This window comes from Hyperolius riggenbachi, chromosome 1 (genome assembly GCF_040937935.1).
Source record: "Hyperolius riggenbachi isolate aHypRig1 chromosome 1, aHypRig1.pri, whole genome shotgun sequence".
Classification (NCBI taxonomy): domain Eukaryota; kingdom Metazoa; phylum Chordata; class Amphibia; order Anura; family Hyperoliidae; genus Hyperolius; species Hyperolius riggenbachi.
This window is the reverse complement of record NC_090646.1, coordinates 350,437,272-350,452,541: the sequence shown is the minus strand read 5'-3', so window position 1 is coordinate 350,452,541 and position 15,270 is coordinate 350,437,272. Positions and strand designations below refer to the sequence as shown.

General features: G+C 45.6%; 1 protein-coding gene across 3 annotated transcripts in view; it reads right to left on the bottom strand.

Moving 5' to 3' along the window:
* The window catches only part of FCHO1 (FCH and mu domain containing endocytic adaptor 1), a 340,362-nt gene that overhangs the window by 290,725 nt on the left and 34,367 nt on the right, over positions 1–15,270 (bottom strand). Inside the window, exon 1 of one of the 3 annotated variants that reach the window (XM_068234107.1) lies at positions 8,883–8,904. The exons of the other annotated variants lie outside the window; for them this stretch is intronic. The gene's annotated coding sequence lies outside the window, so the exon portion shown is untranslated. Of the gene's footprint in view, positions 1–8,882; positions 8,905–15,270 lie in introns of those variants that run through there. 3 annotated transcript variants of the gene reach the window in all.

Sequence of the window (15,270 nt, the reverse complement as noted above, 5' to 3'; positions counted from 1 at the left end):
ATTTCACAGGTCATTTTGAGACATTTGGGTTCAAGACTACTCCTCACGGTTTAGGGCCCCTAAAATGCCAGGGCAGTATAGGAACCCCACAAGTGACCCCATTTTAGAAAGAAGACACCCCAAGGTATTCTGTTAGGTGTATGATGAGTTCATAGAAGATTTTATTTTTTGTCACAAGTTAGCGGAAATTGATTTGTATTGTTTTTTGTCATTTTCCGCTAACTTGTGACCAAAAAAAAAAATCTTCTATGAACTCACTATACTCCTAACGGAATACCTTGGGGTGTCTTCTTTCTAAAATGGGGTCACTTATGGGGTTCCTATACTGCCCTGGCATTTTAGGGGCCCTAAACCGTGATGAGTAGTCTAGAATCCAAATGCTTCAAAATGACCTGTGAATGGGACGTTAGGCCTCTTAGGGCCCTTTTACGCTTAATCAGTTGCTCTCAGTTAAACCGGAAAGAAAACTGATTTTCAAAGTAATGCCCATGTTTTTCTATGGCACCTTTCACACTTAACGCGTTTTAACTGAAATCTTTGTCATGCACTGCTATGGAAAAAACGCGTACTAATGTGTACCAACGCGTACTAACGCACACCAACTGATTAAGTGTAAAAGGGGCCTAAGCGCACCTAGGTTGCAAAAAAGTGTCACATGTGGTATCGCCGTACTCAGAAGAAGTAATATAATGTGTTTTGGGGTGTATTTTTATACATACCCATGCTGGGTGGGAGAAATCTCTCTGTAAATGGACAATTGTGTGTAAAAGAAATCAAACAATTGTCATTTACAGAGATATTTCTCCCACCCAGCATGGGTATGTGTAAAAATACACCCCAAAACACATTATACTACTTCTCCTGAGTACGGCGATACCACATGTGTGGCACTTTTTTGCACCCTAACTGTGCTAAGGGGTCCAAAGTCCAATGAGTACCTTTAGGATTTCACGGGTCATTTTGCGACATTTGGTTTCAAGACTACTCCTCACGGTTTAGGGCCCCTAAAATGCCAGGGCAGTATAGGAACCCCACAAATGACCCCATTTTAGAAAGAAGACACCCAAAGGTATTCCGTTAGGAGTATGGTGAGTTCATAGATTTTATTTTTGTTACAAGTTAGCGGAAAATGACACTTTGTGAAAAAAAAACAAATTAAAATCAATTTCCGCTAACTTGTGACAAAAAAAAATTATCTATGAACTCTCCATATTCCTAACGGAATACCTTGGGGTGTCTTCTTTCTAAAATGGGGTCATTTGTGGGGTTCCTATACTGCCCTGGCATTTTAGGGGCCCTAAACCACTGCCCTATCGCAGTGAAGTCCCACCATCCAGGGTATCTGACCAAATCAGGAGATAATTAGGGCTGTGTGGCTCTCCCTATTGACTGTTTTTTTTTTTAAATCAGTGTTTATTCAACAAAGAAAAGGAACATATGACAGAATATGTAGTGTAGCAGTGCGCCTCCTAACTTTTCCAACGGTCTGTAAAATAGTCTGACATCAATTATTAAATCCAACAATGTATATAGCGTCAGCATCAATTATCGCTGTGGAAGATGAGAGGCATTGTTAAAAGGGGACCCAAACCAAACATTTTTTGAATTCAAAATATTTAGTTGCACCACTCTGACACATACAAAGATAAATAAACACTCCTTCAAGCCTATGAGCATTTCAGTGCATGCTTTTCCCCCTTCTCTTTTCATAACTAGGGTTATACAGGTGGCAGCCATAAGCAATTCCTCCTTTGCCGGACACCACCTACTTCACCAGTTTGCCAGATTCTGTCCCGGCAATATGAAAGGAGGGGTTCCTCCAATAAATGTAAACTATTTTATATTTGTCATCATGTGGCTGCAAAAAGGCTGCTATTTATTATTATAATTTAGAAAATAGATTTTATTTCTGAAATCCTGTATTTTTAATTTGGGTCCACTTTAACAATAATATAGTGATCGTCACATAATATATAGAGCTCAGACCCTATTGACTGTTTGCTATATCTGTCAATATGTTGCCACACAGGGAGACTAGCCAGAGCTTGAGGTTAACACTGAACACTTTTGCTTTAATCTTCGTGAATTGCAATTTCTTGATATTTCTTGAGGTATTTACCGCACAAGTCGGTAATTTACCTCACTAGTCGGTATTTTTTTTTCTTTTCACTAACTTTTTAGGTTTAATGAATTGGCATTTGGCAAGTTGATCGGTAAAATCAACCATTTTCTGCATTACTGAATATGGTAATGTTTAATAAATTAAGGCCTATGTCTGATTAGATTTCTTGAGGAGCATGCTGCTAATTGTGAGGTTTGGTGCACACACTGCTGAATTATGTGCCTGGGGTAACATGCTGCTTATTTACACTACAGACCAAGTGTTTGGACACACCTCATTCAAAGAGTTTTCTTTATTTTCATGACTATGAACATTGTAGATTCACACTGAAGGCATCCAAACTATGAATTAACACATGTGGAAGTATAGTACATAACCAAAAAGTGTGAAACAACTGAAAATATGTCATATTCTAGCTTCTTCAAAGTAGCCACCTTTTGCTTTGATTACTGCTTTGCACACTCTTGACATTCTCTTGATGAGCTTCAAGAGGTAGTCACCTGAAATGGTCTTCTAATTGTCTTGAAGGAGTTCCCAGAGATGCTTAGCACTTGTTGGCCCTTTTGTCTTCACTCTGCGGCCCAGCTCACCCCAAACCATCCCGATTGGGTTCAGGTCTGGTAACTGTGGAGGCCAGGTCATCTGGCGCAGCACCCCCGTCACTCTCCTCCTTGGTCAAATAGCCCTTAAATAGCCTGGAGGTGTGTTTGGGGTCATTGTCCTGTTGAAAAATAAATTATGGTCCAACTAAACGCAAACCGGATGGAATAACATGCCGCTGCAAGATGCTGTGGTAGCCATGCTGGTTCAGTATGTGTCACGGACGGTTGCGGGGCCGCAGACGCGTCCTGGAACCGCCCGTGAAGAAAAAGCGATCGCGCTTGATTCTCTGCATCGATTGCGATTCAGATCAATAGAATCTGGATTGGTTGTGTAGGGGCTACCTGTAGCAACCTGGAGTTTTCCTTTCTCCCAGCTGTCACGGAACAGCCGGGAGGAACGTAGGCAAATCTGGAAGATTCGCCGTCGGTTTCTCCGATTTCTTGGTCAGATCTGCTGGTCATTGCAGCAAACAGAACTGACATTTCTAGGGGTTTTTTCTTTTTTTTTTTTTTCTCTTTCCCTCCTTCCACCAAAAGGCACTAGCCTGCTGCAGAGTGTCCCTGGCTTCAAGCTGTGCTGATGGCCCATCCATCAGATATAGTTGATAAGCACGATGGCAGAAACAATTTAGTTGGGGAAAAGTCAGACATTCTGGCTCCCTCCCAGCAGGGGAGCTGACACGTAGCTTGCTGCTCCAAACTTCAAAGAGCCTTTGCCTGGGAATGACCTGCTGTAAATCCCAGATGTATCTCATAGTCCATAAACTGCTATATGTGTCATATTTTCTGTGTTGCCAGGCTGGCAGACCCTCCAAACTAACAGAGCATGCTTGGCCCTATTAGTTAGTCCAGTTAGGCAGTTCGAAAGTGCCCTGATTATACCACAGGGGTCCCACCCCTCATGTTTGGTATCAGGCTGCTGGGTAAATCGAGACAGACCTGAAAAGGTTAGTAAATCTGCCCTGACCTTTACAGTTCTGTGAGATAGAGCCCATATATGGTTAGATATGATTTCTGGTCCCCAGGACAAGGGGAGGACTCATCTCATATTCTAAGGGGGTGTGGCTCCCGCCCTCACTCCCTCCTACTGGATCAGGGGCATAAGAATGGCAGAGGAGACAGACTCAGTGTCCTCCACCCTGAAACATCATCTTGATCTCATCTGTGCCAGCTTGAGGATATGCTGGCATCCACCTAGTCTGAACTCTGAACTTTGATTGAAACCAAGAACTTTACAAGTTTTCCCACAAAAGGACACATCTCCATGAACTCGAAGTATCCGTTTTTTCTCCCATTTATTTTCATACCGTGTTATCTCATGTCTCAATAATTGTTGATTTTAATAATTTTCTGTATATATTAATTATTTATATTGCCGTGAATAAAGACTTTATCAAAGTCATTCACTGTTCCGCTGCTCTATTATTTAGCGTACACAGAAACTGAACTCATGTCTCTGAAGAGACGCTACTATTGTTGATATCTAGACAGAATAAAGTGTGTTTAACCGTTTTTATTTGCAGGACTAGTCAGTCAGTTGGGTCCACTGGCCCATACCAGTAGTGGTGGCAGATACCCTGAAATAGTGTGTAAGTTGTAATTACCGTACCTCACTGGCTCCCTTCTGGTCGGGCTGCTGCCCAAATTTCTGTCTGTTTCTGTGCAAAGATCGCGACCAAAGCTTGCATGGTCTGTGTGCTGAAACCGATTGGAAGGCAATTTGCGGTCTGACCACTAGGGCTTATGTGACAGTATGCCTTCAATTTTGAATAAATCCCCAACAGTGTCACCAGCAAAGCACCCCCACACCATCACACCTCCTCCTCCAAGCTTCACGGTGGGAACCAGGCATGTAGAGACCATCCGTTCACCTTTTATGCGTCGCACAAAGAAACGGTGGTTGGAACCAAATATCTCAAATTTGAGCTCATCAGACCAAAGCACATATTTCCACTGGTCTAATGTCCATTCCTTGTGTTCTTTAGCCCAAACAAGTCTATTCTGCTTATTGCCTGTCCTTAGCAGTGGTTTCCTAGCAGATATTCTACCATGAAGGCCTGATTCACACATTCTCCTCTTAACAGTTATTCTAGAGATGTGTCTGCTGATAGAACTCTGTGTGGCATTGACCTGGTCTCTAATTTGAGCTGCTCTTAACCTGCGATTTCTGAGGCTGGTGACTCGGATGAACTAATCCTCCGCAGCAGAGGTGACTCTTGGTCTTCCTTTCCTGGGGCGGTCCGCATGTGAGCCAATTTCTTTGTAGCGTTTGATGGTTTTTGAGACTGCACTTGGGGACACTTTCAAAGTTTTCCCAATTTTTCGGACTGACTGACCTTCATTTCTTAAAGTAATGATGTCCACTCCTTTTTCTTTACTTGGCTGCTTTTCTCTTGCCATAATACAAATTCTAACAGTCTATACAGTAGGACTATCAGCTGTGTATCCACCTGACTTCTCCACAACGCAACTGATGGTCCCAACCCCATTTATAAGGCAAGAAATCCCACTTATTAAACCTGACAGGGCACACCTGTGAAGTGAAAACTATTTCAGGTGACTACCTCTTGAAGCTCATCAAGAGAATGCCAAGAGGGTGCAAAGCAGTAATCAAAGCAAAAGGTGGCTACTTTGAAGAACCTAGAATATGACATATTTTCAGTTGTTTCACACTTTTTGGCTATGTACTACACTTTCACATCAGTGTTCTCCCCAGGGCTCTTTAAGTGGGCAGGCCGCCCGGCTGCTTTGAGATCCCGCCCGCCTACCTTGCTAAGGCTGATGATGTCACGCAGGCAGAGCGTTCCATTGCCTGCTATAAATCAGTGTTCAGCTCTCGCTATACACTGCAGGAGCGCTCCTCTGCCTGTGTGACCTCCTGCTTGAACAGTGATTGGCTGGGCGGGTTGTAAGGGGCAGGGCTGGCTGACTGTCTGTCACCGCCATAACGGAAAGCCTCATCTATGCCCCGCTTTGCTGGCTGCTTGTGTCTGTTAGCTTGCAAGCAGCTCAGCTAGCAGAGGCAGCCGCCAGTTACAAATACAAACAGAGCGCAGGGAAACTAGTCCTGTCCCTGTGTTACTTGAGGCTGGGAGAGAGTCTAAAGCTGCAGAAACTCTATCCCCCCTCCCCTGAGCGATCGTATCCACACAGCGTCTCTCCTATGTCCTGGCTGCATGAATCTTCAGCTCCAGAAACAGTGCACGGCAATGAGTTCTGACGCCCCGCCCTCTGTTTCCCGGCTGATGCAAAGTTCGGATCTTTTCAATGATCCGGATGATTCGAATCGGATCATTGAAAAGATCCGTATCTTTGATCCGAATCTCGGATCATTTTACTACGGAAGCATTCGGGGGTGAAATGACTGTGAAATGACTAGCAGGACAGGACTTCCCTGCGGTGGACAGAGAAGGGGAGGGGGTGGACACACAGAGAAGGGGAGATGATAGACAGAGGGCAGGGAGTGGACAGAGAAGGGAGGAGGGACGAGCAGAGAGCAGAAATGTTTGTTTGCACACAATATACCCACATGCTGCAATCATATGCTTTACAATTTACATATATTTCACCTATATGTTCATCTGTATACTTTCAATGCAAACCTCGCACAGTGAAAGAAAGCATTCCCCAAAGTATTCCCAGAAGTGAAGTGCAGCTGTTTAGAGCAGTGCAGGAGGATCATATTGTACGGCAATCACAGTGCCTGCCCTGTCCTAGCCCAGCACGCTGTCTACAAAGTTACTGTACTGAGCTGAGCCAAAAGTTTCCAATTTGTTTACTGCACAACTACAGAATAGACAGCCTATAATGAGCAGCACATTATAGCCAGTATGTGTGCTCTACACATATCTGGCAGTGGCACCCATGTCCCCTCTCTCTCATCTACCTGTCTCCCTGCAAGCCTGGCTCCCCTCCAACAGAGCGATCCATCTCTGCTCTGCTTCCAGGACACCACTGCACGCTGAGAGGGGGGCGTGCCGCTCCTGGCCCCGCCCCCTTTGCGATCCGAATCACTCATTTTGATGATTTGGATGATTCAACTCACAAAAGAGATTCGGATCAAAGATCCGAATCGTTCATGATCCGGACAACACTACTTCAACTACATGATCCGGACAACAATAACGATAAACCCTGGTTTACATCACATCTTAGGAAGCTGCGCCTCGACAAAGAAAGGGCACATCGTACAGGCGATAAAGTCCTCTACAAAGCTGCGAAATACAAACTGCAGAGAGCCATTACCGCCGCAAAAAAAGATTATTCTCAAAAACTTGAGGAAAATTTTTCTAACGCAGACTCATCCACAATATGGAAATCTCTACATGAAATTACCAGCTACAGGAAGAAATCTCCTCCCCCCTCACTACATAACCTGCAGCTTGCAGATGAACTGAATACATTTTATTGCAGGTTTGACACTACTAACAAAAGCCAAACACAACAAGTCAATTTGCATCTCTGCCACAGGCAAACTGAACACTCTTCCTGCCAGCCAATGTCTCCACCCCCTGCGGTGCCTCAGCAACTACACAACACAGGAGGCCAGACACAATCTGCTAACCTGTCCCCAGATGTGCATGCTCTAACAATATGCCAATCAGATGTAAATAGACTCTTTAAAAAACAAAACACCAGGAAAGCAATGGGACCAGACGCTGTGTCTGCGAAATGCTTGAATCTCTGTGCCGACCAATTAGCACCTGTATTTACAGACATATTCAAAGCATCTCTAGAACTCTCAATTGTTCCTGCCTGTTTTAAATGCGCAACTATTGTACCAATTAAAAAAAAAAAAAAACCTACATGTTTAAATGATTACAGGCCGGTTGCCCTGACATCACTGGTCATGAAAGCATTTGAAAAACTGATAATGACTTATCTGAAATCCATCACAGATCCCCTGCTGGACTCTTTGCAATTTGCCTACAGACCTAACAGATCCGCAGACGATGCCGTGAACATGTGTATGCATTATGTACTACAGCATTTAGATAACCCAGGAACCTACACCAGGATTTTATTTATAGATTTCAGCTCTGCATTTAATACCATAATTCCATCACTGCTGCACAGCAAGCTCTCCCAGCTACACATACCTGAATCCCTCTGCAAATGGATAACCGACTTCTTAACCGACAGAAGACAGCGTGTTAGACTTGGTAAACTCACATCAAGCTCTCTGACAGTCAGTACTGGTGCACCCCAGGGCTGTGTGCTTTCCCCACTGCTGTACTCACTTTACACCAATGACTGCATCTCCACAGATCCATCTGTTAAGGTTCTGAAGTTTGCAGACGACACAACAGTTGTTGGTCTCATTCAAAACGGGGATGAGTCTGCATACAGGCATGTGGTGGGACAGCTTTCCTCCTGGTGCAGCAGCAACAACTTAGAACTAAATGCTCTCAAAACCATGGAGATGATAATAGACTTTAGGAGATCTCCCCCCCAGCACCTCCCCTTAACCATAAATGGATCCACAATAACCCAAGTAGAGTCATTCAAGTTTCTTGGGTCCACGATCTCAAACGACTTAAAATGGGACAACAACACTGCCACTATTGTCAAGAAAGCACAACAGAGAATGTACCATCTGCGGCAGCTGAAAAAGTTTGGCCTACCTCAAAAGCTAATGGTGCAGTTCTACACTGCAATTATCGAATCCACCATAACATCATCCATGACTGTATGGTTCAGCTCCTGCTCAGCATTAGAAAAGGGGAGGCTGCAGCGCATCATCCGATCAGCGGAAAGGATAATTGGCTGTAGCTTACCTTCCCAGCAGAATCTTTACACTAGCAGGTGCAGAAAGAGAGCGACCAAAATTGCCTCTGACCCCTCTCACCCAGCTTACTCCATCTTCCAGCGCATGCCTTCAGGAGTAAGATTCCGGTCAATCGCTACCAAAACCTCTAGACACAGGAACAGTTTTTTTCCTCAAGCAGTAGCCATACTTAATGCTGAACCACGTTAGAGCTGCTAGGACTGAAAGTAATCAGCACAGAACTAAACATGAACAATTCTCACATTGCTTATTGCCACTATACTTATAATGTCCTTAACTTGTAATATTCACACTGTCTGTCCTTGTATTGTTTTTTGTTTGTGTTTGTTAAGCAACTGCCAAGACAAATTCCTTGTAGGTGCAAACTTACTTGGCGAAAATAAATTGATTCTGATTCTGATTCTTCTCTATCTCTACAATACGAGCTCCTCTGAAGCATGCCGTGCTGGTGATGTTCAGAACTCTGCACATGAACTGATAATCACCCTTCCTCTGGTGTGAGCGGACCTCTACTAATGCACTTCTTATCTGATATAGTGCAGAGTCTGCGTAGAGTACACGGAGCTTTCAAGGGTCTGGTAAACAAAAACAATAAGCAACGTAGATTAGCTGACTTGCAGGGGATGGAGGCTGCTGCTGAATGCGGTCTCTCATCTGCCTGCTTGCTTGGTTGCCCATAAGATGTAAGTGCCCATACATTACTTGATTTTAGCAACTGGCAGATTTAATATAAGTGATTTAATCTGCCAGAGATCAGTTGTAAAAAGTTTGCCTAGGGTAGTAAAAATTACAAATCCAGCCCTGGCTGTACTAGTTGGGCAAAATGTGAAAAGTTACTGCTGCAAAAATAGGAAAAATGGAACATAGATCCAGTGTTGATGGTATGTGCAGGTGGCTTGCATGGACAGAGTGTGGGGGTGATTCTTCACATGCATGTCATTTCATATGGATGTTATTTGCTGCTGGGGTAGAGGGGTATTGTAGATAATTTACTATGATACTGACCCCTGTTTATTATCTGCAATACCGCTTGAACCCAGCGGCAAATAACCATATGAAAAACAAAAATCACCCCCTTTATGAAATGCAACAAACATCCCTGTATGAAAAGTGAAATTACTCCCCCCTTCCCCCCCCCCCCATATTAAATGCAATAATCACCCCAGTGTTCTCCCCAGGCCTAATTAAGTGGGCGGGCCGCCCGGCTGATTTGAATGCCCGCCCACCTGCTTTCCTGCCCGTTTAACTAGAAAAAAGTGGTGCTGTAAAACTGCAGCCATGAGCACTTCATTGCCTGCTATCAGTGGCCGTCTCAGACAACAGTGAAAGTCTCCGCTATACACTGCAGGAGACTTCTCTGCCTGTGTGACCTCCTCCTGGTACAGCGATTGGCTGGGTAGGTTGTAAGGGGCGGGACCATGCTCTGCATACTACGGGTCGGGAGTGAGCTGAGTTTTAAGCCTTGTGGAGTGTGTCAGCATCGGCTTCTCCCTAGTGCTGTGTTTCTACAGTATTACTCTGCTAGTCCGCCCCACTTTGCTGGCTGCCTGTGTCTGCATTGCATTCACATGTGTTAACGTGCAGGCAGCTCAGCTAGTGGAGAGGCGGCTGTCCGATACACATCTAGTGTGATAGCGTAGTGCAGGCAGGCTACTGCTGTGTGGGGGGAGGGAGGCTCTCTGTGTGGAGAAAGCCTGAAGCTGTGGGCAGATTCTCTCTCACACCCAGCGAAACTAATGTGTTCCCTCTGTCCTGGGCTGGCTGCATGAATGTCAGCAGCCTGTCCCATCCCTTCCGAATCCACACAGCTCCGAGGCCGACTCAGAGCACAGATAACATCAGGCAGTACATGGCATTGAGCTCTGCCGCCCCGCCCCCCTCTCCAGCTTCTCTTCAACACAAGCTGCTCTGATTTATGCCGCTCTGATGCTCACAGGAACTGGTATGACTGAGATCTATGTGTCCACTAATGAGCAGGAGCACTTTTTATCTGCTATATTTCAGTCTGCAGAGCTTTCAAGCTAGGGGACCTGGGAAAACAAACAAACAATTTAGATAAGCTGACTTGCTGTCTTGCTGGAGATGGAGGATGGTGCTGAATGCTGTCCGTGTCAGCCTGCCTCATTGCCCATAAGTGCTTATACCTTACTTGATTTACAATTGTAAAAAGTTGGCCTAGAGCAGTAAAAAGCACAAATCTGGCTCTGGTAGTTGGGCAAAGTCTGTTAAAAGTTGCCCACCGATGCAAAAAAGTAAATATGGAACACAGATCCTGTGTTGAAGGTGTATGCAGGCGGCTTGAAAGGGCAGTGTGTTAGTGTTGTCCGGATCATGAACGATTCGGATCTTTGATCCGAATCTATTTTATGAGTCGATCATCCGAATCATCAAAATGAGTGATTCGGATCGCAAAAGGGGCGGGGCCAGGAGCGACACGCCCCCTCTCAGCGGGCAGCGGGGTCCTGGAAGCAGAGCTGTGATGGATCGCTCTGTTGGAAGGGAGGCAGCCTTGCAGGGAGACAGGTAGATGAGAGAGAGGGGACATGGGTGCCACTGCCAGATATGTGTAGAGCACACATACTGGCTGCAATGTGCTGCCCATTATAGGCTGGCTGTTCCGTAGTTGTGCACAGTGATCACATTGGAAGCTTTTGGCTCAGCACAGCTCAGTAACTTTGCAGGCACTGTGATTGCTGGGCAATTATATGATCCTCCTGCACTGGGCACTAAACAGCTGCACTTATCTTTGGGGAATGCTTTCTTTCACTGTGCGACCTTTTCTTTCAAAGTGTACAGATGAACATATAGGTGAAATATATGACTTCAGCATGTGGGTATTACGTGCAAACATTTCTGCTCTCTGCTCGTCCCTCCTCCCATCTCTGTCCACTCCCTGCCCTCTGTCCATCTTCTCCCCTTCTCTGTGTGTCCACCCCCCTCTCCTTCTCCTGTCCACAGACCTGTCCTTCTGTTCATTTCACCCCCGAATGCTTCTGGTAGTAAAATGATCCGAGATTCGGATCAAAGATCCGGATCTCTTCAATGATCCGATTCGAATCATCCGGATCATTGAAAAGATCCGAACTTCCCATCTCTACAGTGTGTGGGTGGGGAGTGATTCTTGCAGAGTTCACATGCATGTAATTTCATATGGATGTTATTTACTGCTGTGGTCCAGCAGTATTGCAGATAATTTAGTATAATACTGACCCCTGTACACTATCTGCAATACCCCTCGACACCAGCAGCAAATAACATCCATATAAAAAGCAAAAATTCCCCCCCCCCCCCCCCCCCTCCTTTTGAAATGCAACAAACACCCTTGTATGATTTGTGACTTATTAAATGCAATGATCACCCCTAGTATGAAATGCAACTATAACAGTGACCCAGTGTTCTCCCCAGAAATTTTTTCCAGCCGGGTGGCATGAAAAAGTAGCCGGGTGGGGTGTGACAGGGGAATTCAGGGCCGATGCAACTCTGCTTACCGCAAAGGATGAGGAGGAAAAACGATGACAGCCGGTGCTTACCAAAATTAGCTGGGTGAAGCACCCCTGTAAAAGTGCCTGATGAGAACACTGAATATTGGTCACTGTTATAGTTGCATTTCATACTAGGGGTGATCATTGCATTTAATAAGTCACAAATCATACAAGGGTGTTTGTTGCATTTCAAAAGGAGGGGGGGGGGGAATTTTTGCTTTTTATATGGATGTTATTTGCTGCTGGTGTCGAGGGGTATTGCAGATAGTGTACAGGGGTCAGTATTATACTAAATTATCTGCAATACTGCTGGACCACAGCAGTAAATAACATCCATATGAAATTGCATGCATGTGAACTCTGCAAGAATCACTCCCCACCCACACACTGCCCTTTCAAGCCGCCTGCATACACCTTCAACACAGGATCTGTGTTCCATATTTACTTTTTTGCATCAGTGGGCAACTTTTAACAGACTTTGCCCAACTACCAGAGCCAGATTTGTGCTTTTTACTGCTCTAGGCCAACTTTTTACAATTGTAAATCAAGTAAGGTATAAGCACTTATGGGCAATGAGGCAGGCTGACACGGACAGCATTCAGCACCATCCTCCATCTCCAGCAAGACAGCAAGTCAGCTTATCTAAATTGTTTGTTTGTTTTCCCAGGTCCCCTAGCTTGAAAGCTCTGCAGACTGAAATATAGCAGATAAAAAGTGCTCCTGCTCATTAGTGGACACATAGATCTCAGTCATACCAGTTCCTGTGAGCATCAGAGCGGCATAAATCAGAGCAGCTTGTGTTGAAGAGAAGCTGGAGAGGGGGGCGGGGCGGCAGAGCTCAATGCCATGTACTGCCTGATGTTATCTGTGCTCTGAGTCGGCCTCGGAGCTGTGTGGATTCGGAAGGGATGGGACAGGCTGCTGACATTCATGCAGCCAGCCCAGGACAGAGGGAACACATTAGTTTCGCTGGGTGTGAGAGAGAATCTGCCCACAGCTTCAGGCTTTCTCCACACAGAGAGCCTCCCTCCCCCCACACAGCAGTAGCCTGCCTGCACTACGCTATCACACTAGATGTGTATCGGACAGCCGCCTCTCCACTAGCTGAGCTGCCTGCACGTTAACACATGTGAATGCAATGCAGACACAGGCAGCCAGCAAAGTGGGGCGGACTAGCAGAGTAATACTGTAGAAACACAGCACTAGGGAGAAGCCGATGCTGACACACTCCACAAGGCTTAAAACTCAGCTCACTCCCGACCCGTAGTATGCAGAGCATGGTCCCGCCCCTTACAACCTACCCAGCCAATCGCTGTACCAGGAGGAGGTCACACAGGCAGAGAAGTCTCCTGCAGTGTATAGCGGAGACTTTCACTGTTGTCTGAGACGGCCACTGATAGCAGGCAATGAAGTGCTCATGGCTGCAGTTTTACAGCACCACTTTTTTCTAGTTAAACGGGCAGGAAAGCAGGTGGGCGGGCATTCAAATCAGCCGGGCGGCCCGCCCACTTAATTAGGCCTGGCTAGAACACTGGTGACCAATATTCAGTGTTCTCATCAGGCACTTTTACAGGGGTGCTTCACCCAGCTAATTTTGGTAAGCACCGGCTGTCATCGTTTTTCCTCCTCATCCTTTGCGGTAAGCAGAGTTGCATCGGCCCTGAATTCCCCTGTCACACCCCACCCGGCTACTTTTTCATGCCACCCGGCTGGAAAAAATTTCTGGGGAGAACACTGCACCCCCCTATGAAATGCAACTATAACGCCCATATTCGGTGTTCTCTCCAGGCTCTTTTTAGATGGTGCATCACCTAAGTTTGGTGAGCAATCGGCTGTCATCAGCTCGCCTCCTCATCCTCTTCTATGCTGTAGGTAGAGTTGCACCTGCCCCGCATTCCCCCTCGCACCCCACCCGGCTACTTTTTCATGCCACCCGGCTGGAAAAAAATCCTGGGGAGAACACTGCACATGTGTTAATTCATAGTTTGGATCCCTTCAGTGTGAATCTACAATATTCAGTCATGAAAATACGAAAACTTTTTGAATAAGAAGGTGTGTCCAAACTGGTCTGTACTGTATGTGGGGGACCTGCTGTCAGCTTCAAGGATACCTTAACGATAAAGGTTTTTTAAAAGGACACCTAATGTGTGTGTGGGGAGTTGTGCAGATGCTTACCACACCTCCCGTGCCTCAGTGTCTCCCTCCGTTCTCCTGTAATTATCTAAGTTTTTTACTTCCTTGTTAGTGCGGTTGGTGCCCTCCAAACCGGACATAATACATTGTGCAGTATGTCCGCTTGGGTGCCTTGCGACCGCACTCCCCGACGACCCCATATGACATAAGCGGGTTAGCAAGGCAGCCAAGCAGACATACCGCACATACGCAGCATAAAACAATTATTTCTGCTGGTATTAAAGGGAGTCTGAAGCCCAAAGAAAAAACAAAAACACAGATACTCACCTAAGGAGAGTTAAGGCTCTGGGTCCTATAGAGCCTTCCCGTACCTCCTGCAGTCCCTGCGTTCTGCCGCTGTCTCCCCCATTAGCAAAGTCAGAGACTGCTCACTACTGCCACTGCGAGAGGCTTCAGCAATCTTCGGGAGCTCGAGTGCTCCTGAAGACAGCTGCTTCACACTGCACATGCGTGAGAATACATGATTGTGCATTTGCAGTATGGAGCGGTGTGCCTTTGGGAGCACTCGGGCTCCCAACGATTGCTGAAGCCTCTTGCAGTAGCAGAAGTGAGCAGTCTCCGAACCACAATGGGGGAGACAGCGGCGGAACACGGGGACAGTAGGAGGTACAGGAAAACTCTATAGGACCCATCTGTTTTTTGTTGTTTTGGTTTTTTTAGGCTTCAGACTAAATCATATGCAAAGAAAAATATCGTCACTCAAGGGATAACGTGAGTAAGCATCGGTTTTTGATGTAAAAACGCATAGAAGTTTTCTCTTGTATTGTACACTGGATGATTTATTGAATACATCTCTATGTCAGCATATCCTTTGAGTGCAGATCTTTTTCTTTGCATTGGATTGCTAAGACCAGCGGTCTTTAATAGGAAAGAAAAAATTCATATGTCAGAAGTCTGAGTGGGCTGAGCAGTTGTAATATTTAAAAAAAAAGGATTCCAATGGAGGCTAGATGAATGGATGATTTGGACTTTGCAGATGACATTTATTTTCTAGCACAATGCTCTGGAGATACTGAAGATAAACTGCTAAAATTTAAGGAGCATCAGTGGGAGGACAAAAAATGAATGATGAAACAAATGGAG